Source organism: Leucoraja erinacea, chromosome 31 (genome assembly GCF_028641065.1).
Source record: "Leucoraja erinacea ecotype New England chromosome 31, Leri_hhj_1, whole genome shotgun sequence".
NCBI classification, from domain to species: domain Eukaryota; kingdom Metazoa; phylum Chordata; class Chondrichthyes; order Rajiformes; family Rajidae; genus Leucoraja; species Leucoraja erinaceus.
The window spans coordinates 2,623,414-2,635,970 of NC_073407.1; the positions used below are offsets into that span (position 1 = coordinate 2,623,414).

Genomic DNA, 12,557 nt, shown 5'->3' on the forward strand with positions numbered 1-12,557 from the left:
ATTGGTTGGGCTTGGATGTGCTGGAGTTTAGAAGAGTGAGGGCTATTGATTTGAAACTGAAGATCCTGAGGGATATGGAGAGGACGTTTCCTCCTGTGGATGAATCCGATCTAGGAATTTGCTGTTTAAAAAATGTCACCAATTTAAGATGAAGATTAAATCGTTTACTTTAAGGTTAGTAGGGGAAGTCTTTGAATATTTTCAGGGCAACAATAGATTCTTGGGGTGAAAGGCTAACAAGTAGATGGAAAGTAGGATAATTGATTGAAATGCAGAAGTTTGTGCTTCAGTTATCATTTGTCTGCTGGTAAAGAATCAATGGAGATACAAGTTTTTAACTGGTGAACAAACTAAATGTAACCATATGCCATGGAAAGTATTTACCACTGGCTGCACTGCAATTATCTCACATGACTTTCATATTTAATTAAAAGACATACCGTCCACAAAAGTTGTGTTTGAAAAAATGAGTAAATACAGATCATGGTTTCAATAAAAAATGAATGTCTCCTTGAGAATATGTATCTACTGAGAATACTGTGTAAAATAAGTTTCAGTTAAACTATGAAATTAGTTTAGTATAGAGACCCAGCGCGGAAAACAGGCCCTTCGGCCCACTGGATCCGTGCTGACCAGCGATCCCCACACATTAACACTATCCTACAATTTTCACATTTATCAAGCCAATTAACCTACAAACCTGTATGTCTTTGGAGTGTGGAAGGAACCGAAGATCTGGGAGAGAACCCACGTAGATTACGGGGAGATTGTACAAACTTCGTACAGACAGTACCCGTAGTCTGGATCGAACCCGGGTCTCTGGTGCTGCATTTGCTGCAAGGCAGCAACTCTACCGCTGCGCTACCGTGACCGTGATGTATCAGACAAGATTTTACACCAACTTTAGTTTGCAGCTGGCACACTGTGTCTGGCACTTTCTCAAGGAAGGCTTCAAGTTGGAATTGGAATTGACCTTGAGGTGTTATCTGGCCTGCTCCATAATTAAAGGTTTATTTAAGAGGTACCATCTCCAGTCTTGTGCCCCTTTTTAAGAGTCCAGTTTAGTATATGTGCCTTGGCAGGCCTTGATTACAAGGGAAGTCACATCAACCGTGACTTTCTTTGGGGCAAAAACAGGAAAGTAAACTATTATCTGAATGGTGGCTGATTAGGAAAAGGAGAGATGCAACGAGACCTGGGTGTCATGGTACACTAGTCATTGAAAGTGGGCATGCAGGTGCAGCAGGCAGTGAAGAAAGCGAATGGGTATGTTAGCTTTCATAGCAAAAGGATTTGAGTATAGGAGCAGGGAGGTTCTACTGCAGTTGTACAGGGTCTTGGTGAGACCACACCTGGAGTATTGCGTACAGTTTTGGTCTCCTAATCTGAGGTAAGACATTCTTGCTATAGAGGGAGCACAGAGAAGGTTCATCAGACTGATTCCTAGGATGGCAGGACTTTCATATGAAGAAAGACTGGATAGACTCGGCTTGTACTCGCTAGAATTTCGAAGAATGAGGGGAGATCTTATAGAAACTTACAAAATTCTTAAGGGGTTGGACAGGCTAGATGCAGGAAGATTGTTCCCGATGTTGGGGAAGTCCAGACCAAGGGGTCACAGTTTAAGGATAAGGGGGAAGTCTTTTAGGACCGAGATGATAAAAACATTTTTCACACAGAGAGTGGTGAATCTGTGGAATTCTCTGCCACAGAAGGTAGTTGAGGCCAGTTCATTGGCTATATTTAAGGGCGTTAGATGTGGCCCTTGTGGCTAAAGCGATCAGGGCGTATGGAGAGAAGGCAGGTACAGGATACTGAGTTGGATGATCAGCCATGATCATATTGAATGGCAGTGCAGGCTCGAAGGGCCGAATGGCCTACTTGTGCACCAATTTTCTATGTTCTATGTTTCTATGTTTCTTTGATTATGCTAATTTGGATACTATACTGTACTAACGTCTATTGACTGGCCATAGATCAAGATGCTATCTTAATCTTTGGTGTTCCAGCCTTGGATAGTGCAGGTAGCATTGATCCATCTGCAAAAATGTTAATTAAATAATAGCAGGTAATCATCCATCTGAGTTTTTTTAATATGAAGATCTTGTGATTTTTGTTAATGTGTATCAGATGTATTTATGCATATTTAGTGAAATAATTGCCAAATTAAGATTTCCTGAGAATCGGTTGCTGCCAGAAAATCTATGATTCAGAGAGACTTCAAAGCAATGCAATTGTGCAGTAGATTTGGGAGCATTCCTTTTACTATTAAAAATATGAATACCATATCCGTCACAGATAGAACTAAAATGAAGAATCAGTATTAGAAAAATATTTCCCTTTAAGTACTCTGCATTAAGTTGGAAAAAACTAACTTGACCTTTTGTCATAATTTAAAGATATGAGTCCCTGCAAACCTGAGTGATGGGAATTGTAATGTACAGAAGTACAAGCTGGAAACGGTACGGAGAAGATTTACGAGGATGTTGCAAGACTCCAGGGCCTAAGCTATAAGGAGACATTGACCAGACTAGGACTCTATTCCTTGGAGCACGGGAGGATGACGGGTGATCTTATAGAGGTGTACAAAAGCATGGGAGAAATAGATTGGTTAAGAGCACAGAGTCTCTTACCCAGAGCAGGGTAATCGAGAGCCAGAGGACATAGGCTTAAGGTGAGGGGGGAAGATTAAATAGAAACCTGAGGGGTAACTTTTTTACGCAAGGGATGGTAGGTGTATGGAACTTGCTACTGAAGGAGGTAGTTGAGGCAGGTACTATTGCAATGTTTAAGAAACATTGGACAGGCACTTTAGGATTGATTTAGAGGGATATGGGCCAAACACAGGCAGGTGGGACTAGTTTTAATGGGACATGTTGGTCAGTGTGGGCAAGTTGTGCCGAAGGGCCTGTTTCCATGCTGCTTGACTCTATGAAGAAAATTATGATATTTGGAGACAACTGATGTTTAGAGCATTGTGCTTGATGGCAAAGAAAAAGATCGAAATCATTGGTAAGATCTATTTGGCTCAGATTATTCTTTATATTTGTACTGCTTAGATCTTTTGACAATTTGGTTGATAACCTGATTTTATGTTCTGCAGGTGCACGTGAGAACTAGAACACACGGCTATTTGCTGTTTATTGATTTGCTAAACATGCCTGCTCCTAATTTACAATGTGCTGTAGTGCCACATGCTATATCTTCATTGTTAGTGGAATAGGTTTAGTGAGCAGTAGGAAGTGTGTACATGGAAGGAGTTTTATATTGTATGTATCAGGCCACGTTTTATTGAATGTGGAGCCCCCAGCAACCAACATTTTGCAAAGCAGACTCCGGAGCAGCAGCAAACTCCCAAGATATGTGCAAGATTAACTAAAGGCAATACTAACTTTGAGTGGACATTTGCTTTTCCTCTAATTAAATATTGTAATCTACTCTAATAAATAAAATTAGTTTTAATCACTGAATTCTTCAACGAAACAATAGCTTCATTTTGATGAGCATTTTAGGTATTTTTTTAAATCAAAGTATTTAATTTTATTGATATCTTTGAAACATTAATAAAACTAATTTTGATCCCAAGGTTATTTCTAAACTAACTTCAAATTCTGATGTTGGATGTTGTGACTTAATAGTGCCAATTAACACTATCAATGTGGGATATATCTCGTTGAAATTACTTGTTTGACATGTTTTTAACAAAAAATAATGTGCTCGAGGCATCTTACAGTTTCAGTTTTTGATTTGTTTTTAAGTAGATTTTTACCACATTTTCAGCATCTTATTTTTTTTCCCCAAAAAAATTTAAACAGGAGTGCATTGCTTGATTAAAATGTTTTGAAGTTCAGGTGAAGGTTTTTTTGTGTATAATTATTCCTTGGGCAGGTGTTTATTCTATTATAGATACTCCATCTTAAAAGCTTGTCTCACTTTTGTCTGGAATAGATGCTGGTCTGCATGCTATCCCATTGTCGACAGCTTATTCATCTTGTTATGGTAAAAGCTGTAACGTTGTCTGTAAGACGCTAGGCTATTGAGTGCAGCGTCCTGAAAAACCCTTGATGATTGGCTGCCACAGAGGAATTCAGCTTGTAGAGAATGTGCGAACACCATCTGCTGTAGGGGGTTGCAGCCAGTGTGCAGCTGTCTGTGCAGGCTTTAGGCTAAAGACCAGGCAGCCACTTCTGCTTTAACTTGGGTGTTTGTAAACTTTGCATTTCTTAAGTTTTATCTGTTCCTTTTTCTGTGATCAATTTATATGTTACTTGGAATTCTCCAATGTTTTAAATGAAATTGAAAGAAGGAAATTGCGAAAGGATGACAACTTGTTGCTTTTGGCCTCTGATATAAGAAAAGAACTACAACGATCTTGGGCACTGGTTCATGCCTGGTTAATCGGTTAAAGGTAGGGTATTAGTTCAGACAAGTACCTTAAAATAAAACATGAACTCTCATATTTAGAGTATGTGAGAGTGCTTGTTCCTTCAACAATTATTTGCTGATTTGTAAAACAGTTGTACTGCTTCTAGTTTTTTTTACCGATCTGTATGAAATTACTTGAGACACATTTTATTTCTGAAAATGTTGTATAATTTTGGATCTTTTTATTTATAAATGATGGAATAATTTTCTAAGATTGCTCACATAAGCTTCACATTTTGTTTGGGGCTAACTGAAAAATCCTTGAGTTACTACTTATACAGTTATTTCAGTGCAATCAGAATTAAGATATACCAGATTTCACTGTGGTTTTGTAGTCATGTAAATATGTTGATTTTCAAAGGGCTGAAAATACAAATTATTCCTTATAACTGTTGGGGGTATAACTTGGAAGAAGACGAGAAAGTCAGATTTATTAACCCTCTTTCACATGTTAATTTCAACATTCACACTTGCACTTACAAACTTTTATGGGTTGCTGAATAGCTGTGTGGCCTGAGAACACTATGCATACTCTATAACTGTAAACGATAAGATTTTTAGGAAGTTGCGGTTATCGTAATGCACTATTATGAGCATATCAAGCTTTCAAAGATGATCGATCCTTATTTGAAAATTATCTGAATCTGTAACATTTTTAATTAATCACCCAGCTACAAATGTAACGTTTGAAAAATGTCCAATTACATCAGCATAATGATTATTGAACAATCTGAATGCACTGTGATTGCTAATTTATATTGTACCTTTTTTGGCTGCCACCTCCAAGAATGGCTAATGATATGTTCTGAGGTCTGCTCTTGCAGAAGTCTAATGCGAGATGTGAGAGAGTGGTCTGGATTAATATGACCTGCATGTTTTCCTAAGATAGATACAAAAAGTTGGAGTAACTCAGCGAGTCTGTCAGCGTCTCTGGAGAAAAGGAATAGATTACGTTTCTAGTCGAGCCCTTCTTCAGGCTCGTTTATTTGCCAATCCTCAATGAGAATTGACTGTACAAATCTACTAACTGATGTTTTAATATAATTTAAAAAAAATATTGGATTGAGAATGGGGCATTTACCAATTGAATTTCATTCAGAAATTCAACTTAAAATGTTTTTTGGTATTAGTCGAAGTAACATGCTTTGCATTTTAACATCTGCACTTGAATACCTTTTTTATAACTGGAGAAATTACTTTGTGATTATAGTTATGATGAATTAAAATGGAAACATGTTTTGCTTTTGTTGAATATGTCATAAAATCTGCTGGTAGAAAATCTTATCACATTGCCATCCATCTGAGCATGTAGATTGAACATAATATGTAGCAGTAACACATGGTTCCACTGTATCAATGTTGTAAATGCGTATGAAATTTAGTTTTGTCTTTTTCAATATCCATTCACCCCCCCCCCCCACACACACCACTCACATTTGCTTCCAATCTCTTCCTCGCCACTATCAAAAGCAGTGACTCATGCTGGATACTCCATTGTAATTAAAAGCTGTTCAGCACTTTGCACTTTTTTTGCTGTGGGTGGAGAGTGATTCAACAAGCATCTGATTTCATTGCATGCTCATACAGAGATATGAATTTGACATGTAAGTAGGCCACCCTGGCCTCAGGCTTGTATCGCTATTATAAGATTGTTTTATACAAAAGTGGGTGGTTTTGCCTATTGTGAAGATGGTTGTAAAAAATTGCAGCAGGATCTTGATCAATTGACCAGATGGGCTGAGGAATGGTTGATAGAATTTAATACAGAGAAATGTGAGGTGTTGGATTTTGAGAAATCTAGCATTGGCAGGACCTGCACAGCGAAGGTTAGGGCTCTGGGGAGTGTTATAGAGCAGTGGGATCTAGGAGTGCAGGTGCAAGGTTCCTTGAAGGTTGAGTAGCACGTAGATTGGGTGGTCAAAAAGGCATTTGGCACATTGCCTTTCATCAGCCAGAGTATTGAGTATAGAAGTTGGGAGGTCGTGTTGCAGTTGTATAAGATGTTGGTGAGGCCACATTTAGACTATCGTGTTCAGTTCTTGTTGTGTTCAAGATGTTGTCAAGCTAGAAAGGGTACAGAGAAGATTTATGAGAATGTTGCCAGGGCTAGAGGGTCTGAGCTATAGGGAGAGGTTAAGTAGGCTGGGGTCACCAAGGGAATTTAGGGCAGTCAGTGGATATTGTTTATATGGACTTTAACAAGGTCCCTCTATGGTAGGCTAGTCTGGAAGGTTTGATGCATGGAATCCAAGATGAGCTAGCATATTGTATTCAAAATTGGCTTGGACGAAGGTTTCAAAGAGTGGTTGAGGAGGGTAATTTTTATGATTGGAAGTGACCATGGAGTGCCACTGGTGTCTGTGCTGCGATCACTGTTGTTTGTTATATACATAAACCAGTAGGATGATAGTGTGCTTACCATTGTTAGTAAATTTGCAGATGAAACCAAAATTAGTGGTATAGTGAACAATGAGGAAGGATATCTAAGTTTACAACAGGATCTTGATATGTTGGGAAGCAGGGCCAAGGAATGGCAAATAGAATTTAGCTCTGACAAGTGTGAGGCATTGTACTTTGGTATGTCAAACGAGGGCAGGACTTGAACAGGAAATGATAGAGCCCTGAAGAAAGTTCAACAACGGTGAGATCTTGAGATCTAATTGTTGAGAAGAAAAAACCTCTCTGCGATTGAGTGAGAAAAAGAGATCAGCCATAAGCGAGTTGCGGAGCAAAGTTGAGCCTGAATGGCCTAATTATGCTCCTGTGGCTCATGGCCCTATCTGGGCATACAGGAGTATGGTTCTCTAAAAATTGCTATTCAGTTGGACAGGCCATCTTGGAGTACTACATACACTTCTGGTTGCCCAGCTATATGAAGGATCACATTACATTGGAAATGGTGCAGAAGAGATTCATCAGGATGTTATCAGGACCTGCAGGTTTGATTTATATTGAGAGGTTGGATAGGCTGAGATACTTTGTTTGAGTGTGGGAGGCTGAGCTGAGGCTGAGATGAAGATAATCATGAAGGGAATGGATAAAATCAGCTTAAGGTGAGAATGCAGGCATATTGGACAAACCCCAAATTTTAACTTGGTTGGCAGGGGCAAGGTAAACTGAAGAGCTGGTGTGTCTCTTCTGTGTCAAAGACTGGTCACGGGATGAGTCGCATGAGGGGGGTAGATTTAAATCATACAAGATGTGACAGCAACAGAGGTGGGTTTGAAAGGTATAGTGAATACAAAGTAAAGTAATAGTTCAAAACATATGATATTTGACAGTAGGAACTTGGACAACGACAAGTAGTGTGGTGTGTTCAGATTTATTCTTGTACAGAGCTCTCACAATCCACACCCAGATTATCCAAGCTATGACACCATTGATTATTTTAAGATTTCAGATCATGCGTTTATGCTTGTAAGAGAATACCAGAAATGCAGAATGGTTTAATTGCTTCCATATGATTTGTTCACGTATCAACATTTAATTTTATAATGAAAATGTTTCATAAAGCTCCGATGGATAGATATTTTTTAAGCATAGAAACATTGTGGCTTTCCTGAATTAGCTGTTTTGACTCTCAAGTTGTGGCATTGGTATACAAATTTAATTATGGTTTTAATTGTCTAGTATGGGCTTGTTGTTTAGTTTAGGTGGGTTTTGCAAAGAAAGTTGTCCAAATCACTGTGTTTGAACTGCTGTTAGTAATAGAACGATGACAATGAATTTGAGGTAATTTCATTGGGATGTTGAGATGATATAGGCAAGCAAAAAAAGCTATATGATCCGTTTGTCAATTGCATGCAGCATTTAACTTTTTTTTCTAGGAGGATTACAGGGAGCATGAAAATCTTTGATAGTAATGTTGGTATCAAAACGTTTAGGGACCCATTCATTATCTTTGTCTAGATTAATTTATCTTTCAGCAATTAACTGCAGAAGCCCTTTTACCAAAAAGATGCAAAGTACTGGAGTAACTCAGCGGACCAGTCAGCACTTTGTAATTGATGAGGTAATGTGCTTAAAACTGAGGATGGAGGAAAATTTTGGAGATGCATTTTTTGGTAATGAAGCAATTCAAGATGATAGATTCCCGATGGGACAGTAGGAAGAGGATTCGTTGCACAGAAATCCAGTGAAAATACCAAACAATAGAAACTTGAATATTAGACCTGAGAGGTGAAAGGATGAAGCAAGCAATGTCACAAACAAGTATGCCGATCTTGAAATGGCATGGAGTAGAAACTAGTAAACAAAGGTAAGAGATTCAAAAGTGATAACTAATTTGTATAGAATACAATGCATCTTGTAGTAGTTGCGCAAGACTGCAGTATGCTAGTCAGCGGAGGAGAACGTGAATGTTTTGGGACGATGATGGGGCCAAATTATTGGAGTGGATGGGTTTAAACTGAGAAAAAAGATAAAGCACTGGTGTAATTCAATGGGTCAGGCAGCACATCTGAAGAACATGCATAGGTATCTTTTCAAGTTTGGAATTTTCTTCTATCCATGTTTTTTAGGGATGCTTCTTGACCTGCTGAGTTTCTCCAGCACTTTATCTTTTTCCGTAAACCAGATTCTGCAATTCTTTGTATCCACATTAAGCTGTTTGAATTTTATTGAAGCTGCATTTATCTGGATAAATATAGGGTATTCCATTATCTCCTGTATCTTGTAATGGAATTTTGACATGAGGCGAGGGCTGTCTGCAAGATACCCACTCTCTGATCTGGTTTTTGTGGCTGCTTCATTTGAATTTGTGGAAATGTTGGTAATATCATTGAATGTTGAGGGTAATTTGTTTTGAGTTTCATTGGAGATAATCATTGCCTGGAACTTGGCGTAATTAGCTGTTTGCAACCCATGTGTAATATATCATGTCCATTTCACCTGGAGAGTAAATTAAAAACAAATGTGTCTTTATAATCTAATATTTATTTACTGGGATTATATTGATGTGTGGAGTAAAATAAACATTTTGTAGCAAATGAAGCACCGTGCACTTGGATTTCAATGTTCAAAAGAGCAAAGAACATTTTGCTCTTGTAAACCTGCATTTGGAGTTCCTTGTTTCTCAATTCCCCACTTTTATAGTGTAAGATCCACTGCGCTGTAGATTGCATCTCTTGAAGTACTTATTAAATATAATGAGGGTTTCTGTTTCTAATTGTCTTTTTAGGCTGTGAATTCCAGACCCTCAGAGATTTTTTAAATTTTCCTCTAATTCTTCTCCCAATGGATTTACCTCTCTGACCCTTGACTTTTGGCCTGTTTGCTAAAGGAAATGGGTCCTTCCTCATAATTTTAAATGCCACAATTAAGTCTCCCCTCAGCCTTTTTCAAATAACCCAAATGCAATTTTTCCTCGTAGCTCCAGCTTTCCTGTCTTGGCTCTTCCCCAAGTTTCCTCTGCACTTTGCAATCCTATCTTTCCTGTAATGTGATTGGAAATCTCCAAAGTTATTGAACTGTAACATGACCATTTTGTGTAGGGTTCTCCCTTAACCATCATGCTGATTTAAAAAAGACACAAAATGCTGCCGTGATTCAGTGGGTCAGGCAGCATCTCTGGAGAACATCGGCAGGTGATTTTTAGGGGTTGGGACATGTCTGGTTTGGAGTCTGAAGAAGGGTCCCGATGCGAAACATTACCTATCCATGTTCTCCAGAGATGCTGCCTGACATGCTTAGTTACTGTAGTCTTTTTCTTAATCCTATCTGCCTGTTGTCAAACATAAACTCTGAGGGCCCTTCTTTTCCTCCGCTTAACTCAGATAGCCTACTCTTTCTCCTGCTTTTTTATGCTAAAAGCAAACTGCTGGAGCAACTTTGTGAGTCAGGCAGGATCCATGGAGGGTGATAGACAGACAACATTTCGGGTTGGAAACCCCCTTTTTGATAAAAGGGTTTAGTCCCAAAAGGTTGGGTCCATTGCCATCCACAGGTCCTGTGTGACCCACATAGCTTCTCTAGCGCTTTGTTTTTTGTTCAAGATTCCAGCATCTGCAGTCTTTTGGCTCCTGTTTTCATGTGTTCTTCAGTTTAATTTAGAGATACCGTGTGGAAGCAGGTCCTTCAGCCCACACAGTCCGCACCGACCAGCGATCCCTGCTCACTGACACTATCCTACACACACTAGGGACAATTAAAAATTTTACCAAGCCAATTAACCTACTAGCCTGTACGTCTTCAGAGTGAGGGAGGAAATCGGAACACCAGGGGAAAACCCATGCAGGTCACGGGGAGAACGTACAAACTCCATACAGACCGCACCTGTTGTTGGGATCGAACCTGGGTCTCTGGCACTGTAAGACAGTAATGCTACCGCAGTGCCACCTTCTTCCATGGTCAATTCTGGTTTGAGGTCTGGCAGTGTTAGTGGTGCTTGATAGGTTTGTCTACATCTGTGTAGAGGCGATTAAGTCAGTCTCTCATGATGGGGATCTGTCTTAGAAAGATGTCTCTGTCTCCACAATACTGTCTCGGCTGCAGAACGTTCATTGTGTTTTCTGTATTTGATTCAGATTTCCAGGCTTTTCAATTGGCCCGTTTTGATGTTATATTTTTTCTCCTGATAGTTGCTGCCTGATATGCTGGATTTTTCCAGCAGTCTCCTTTATTTCACGTCTCTAGCAACCCCTGTATTCCCTGTCTCACAGGTTCAACAGTATTTTTATTTTGTTTCCCCTTCTGCACATAGGTTAGTTGTCATTTAACACACTTTGAGCTGGAATCTTTGTTATCTATTTTCTTTTTTAATTTCACCGTGGCGCAGTCAATTGCTTGGTTCTTTCCACACCTAATTTTTTGCCACTTAAAACATGCCAGTATTTTCAATATTTCCTGGTTCCGATGTTGGTGTTTCCAGCACTTTTAGTTTTATTTCATATTTACAGATATGCAATTCAGATTTTCTATTTGTTTTGTTCGATTGAACAGGGTCAAGGAGCTGAACAATTTATGGTAATTCTTGTAGCTCAGGCAAATGGCTTGGATACTTTTAGTAGAAATTAGAAAAATACAACTGGGGGAGGAAGGGAAAGGCTGAAAATTATGTGAAATAGATGGAATGAGAGGAGACTCAAAGTATAAAAGCCACCACAGGTTAACAGGGTTAATTTCCGCTTATCCACACTACTTAGTCACAGTAACTTAATACCAATTTTGCACTCCCCATCAATAATCAAGCCATCAATGTGTTTATGAGCTTAACCTCAGCATTAAACCAGGGAAACACTTCTTGGCAAATATTGCTAATCCAAATACATCTTTGCCACCTAAAATAAATGTCAAATGGATTTATCCAATACACTGTGCTTATTCTTTATATACATTATATAGCCCAGAGGACTGTTGATGCTCATTCAATATAATAGTGAATTTAATATTTTTGAGCACTGAGGAATAAAAGGAAATGGAATTTGCCTAGGAAGGATGACAATTTATAGGACCATCTATGACATGAATGGATGAGCAGGCTGGCTGCTTCCTTTGTCTATTTATGGTATTATATGCTTTCAGGAAGTCCATGTAGACAGCATCCTTCAACACTCCCTATTTCATTTGCTGATGAAATATTTCCCTCAGTAAGTCAAAAACTAAAGTGTATAGCTTTAAGGTGAGAAAGAGAAGATTTAAAAGGCACCCAAGGGCAATTTTTTTCACACAGTACATGGAACAACCTGCCAGAGGAATTGGCCAAGTACAATCACAGCATTTAAAAGACACTTGGGTAGGTACATGGATAGGAACGGTTTCGATATGGGCCAGGTGCAGGCATGTAGGACCAGCTTGGTTGATCAATGCAGTTGGCTTGGCTTGGATGAGATGGACGAGGCCCTGCTTCAGCTGTACAACTCTGGATATATGAGTTTCCTCTTCCAGAAATTGTACCATAAATTAATCCACACTTCAAAAATTCAAGATGATTGCACGATACTTTAGTTTAGTTTATTGTCACCCGCACCGAGGTACAGTGAAAAGCTTTTTTGTTGCGTGTTATCTGGTCAGCGGAAAAAACAATACATGATTACAATCAATGTATGAAAAGAACTGCAGGTGCCGGTTTGTACATGAAGATAGACACAACATGCTGGAGTAACTCAGCAGGTCAGGTAGCATCTCTGGAGAAA

The 12,557-nt window shown here is 39.0% G+C and overlaps 1 protein-coding gene across 3 annotated transcripts in view; it reads left to right on the top strand.

Moving 5' to 3' along the window:
- The window catches only part of LOC129711830 (disabled homolog 2-interacting protein-like), a 625,376-nt gene that overhangs the window by 127,801 nt on the left and 485,018 nt on the right, over positions 1 to 12,557 (top strand). Inside the window, exon 1 of one of the 3 annotated variants that reach the window (XM_055659775.1) lies at positions 4,114 to 4,408. The exons of the other annotated variants lie outside the window; for them this stretch is intronic. The gene's annotated coding sequence lies outside the window, so the exon portion shown is untranslated. Of the gene's footprint in view, positions 1 to 4,113; positions 4,409 to 12,557 lie in introns of those variants that run through there. 3 annotated transcript variants of the gene reach the window in all.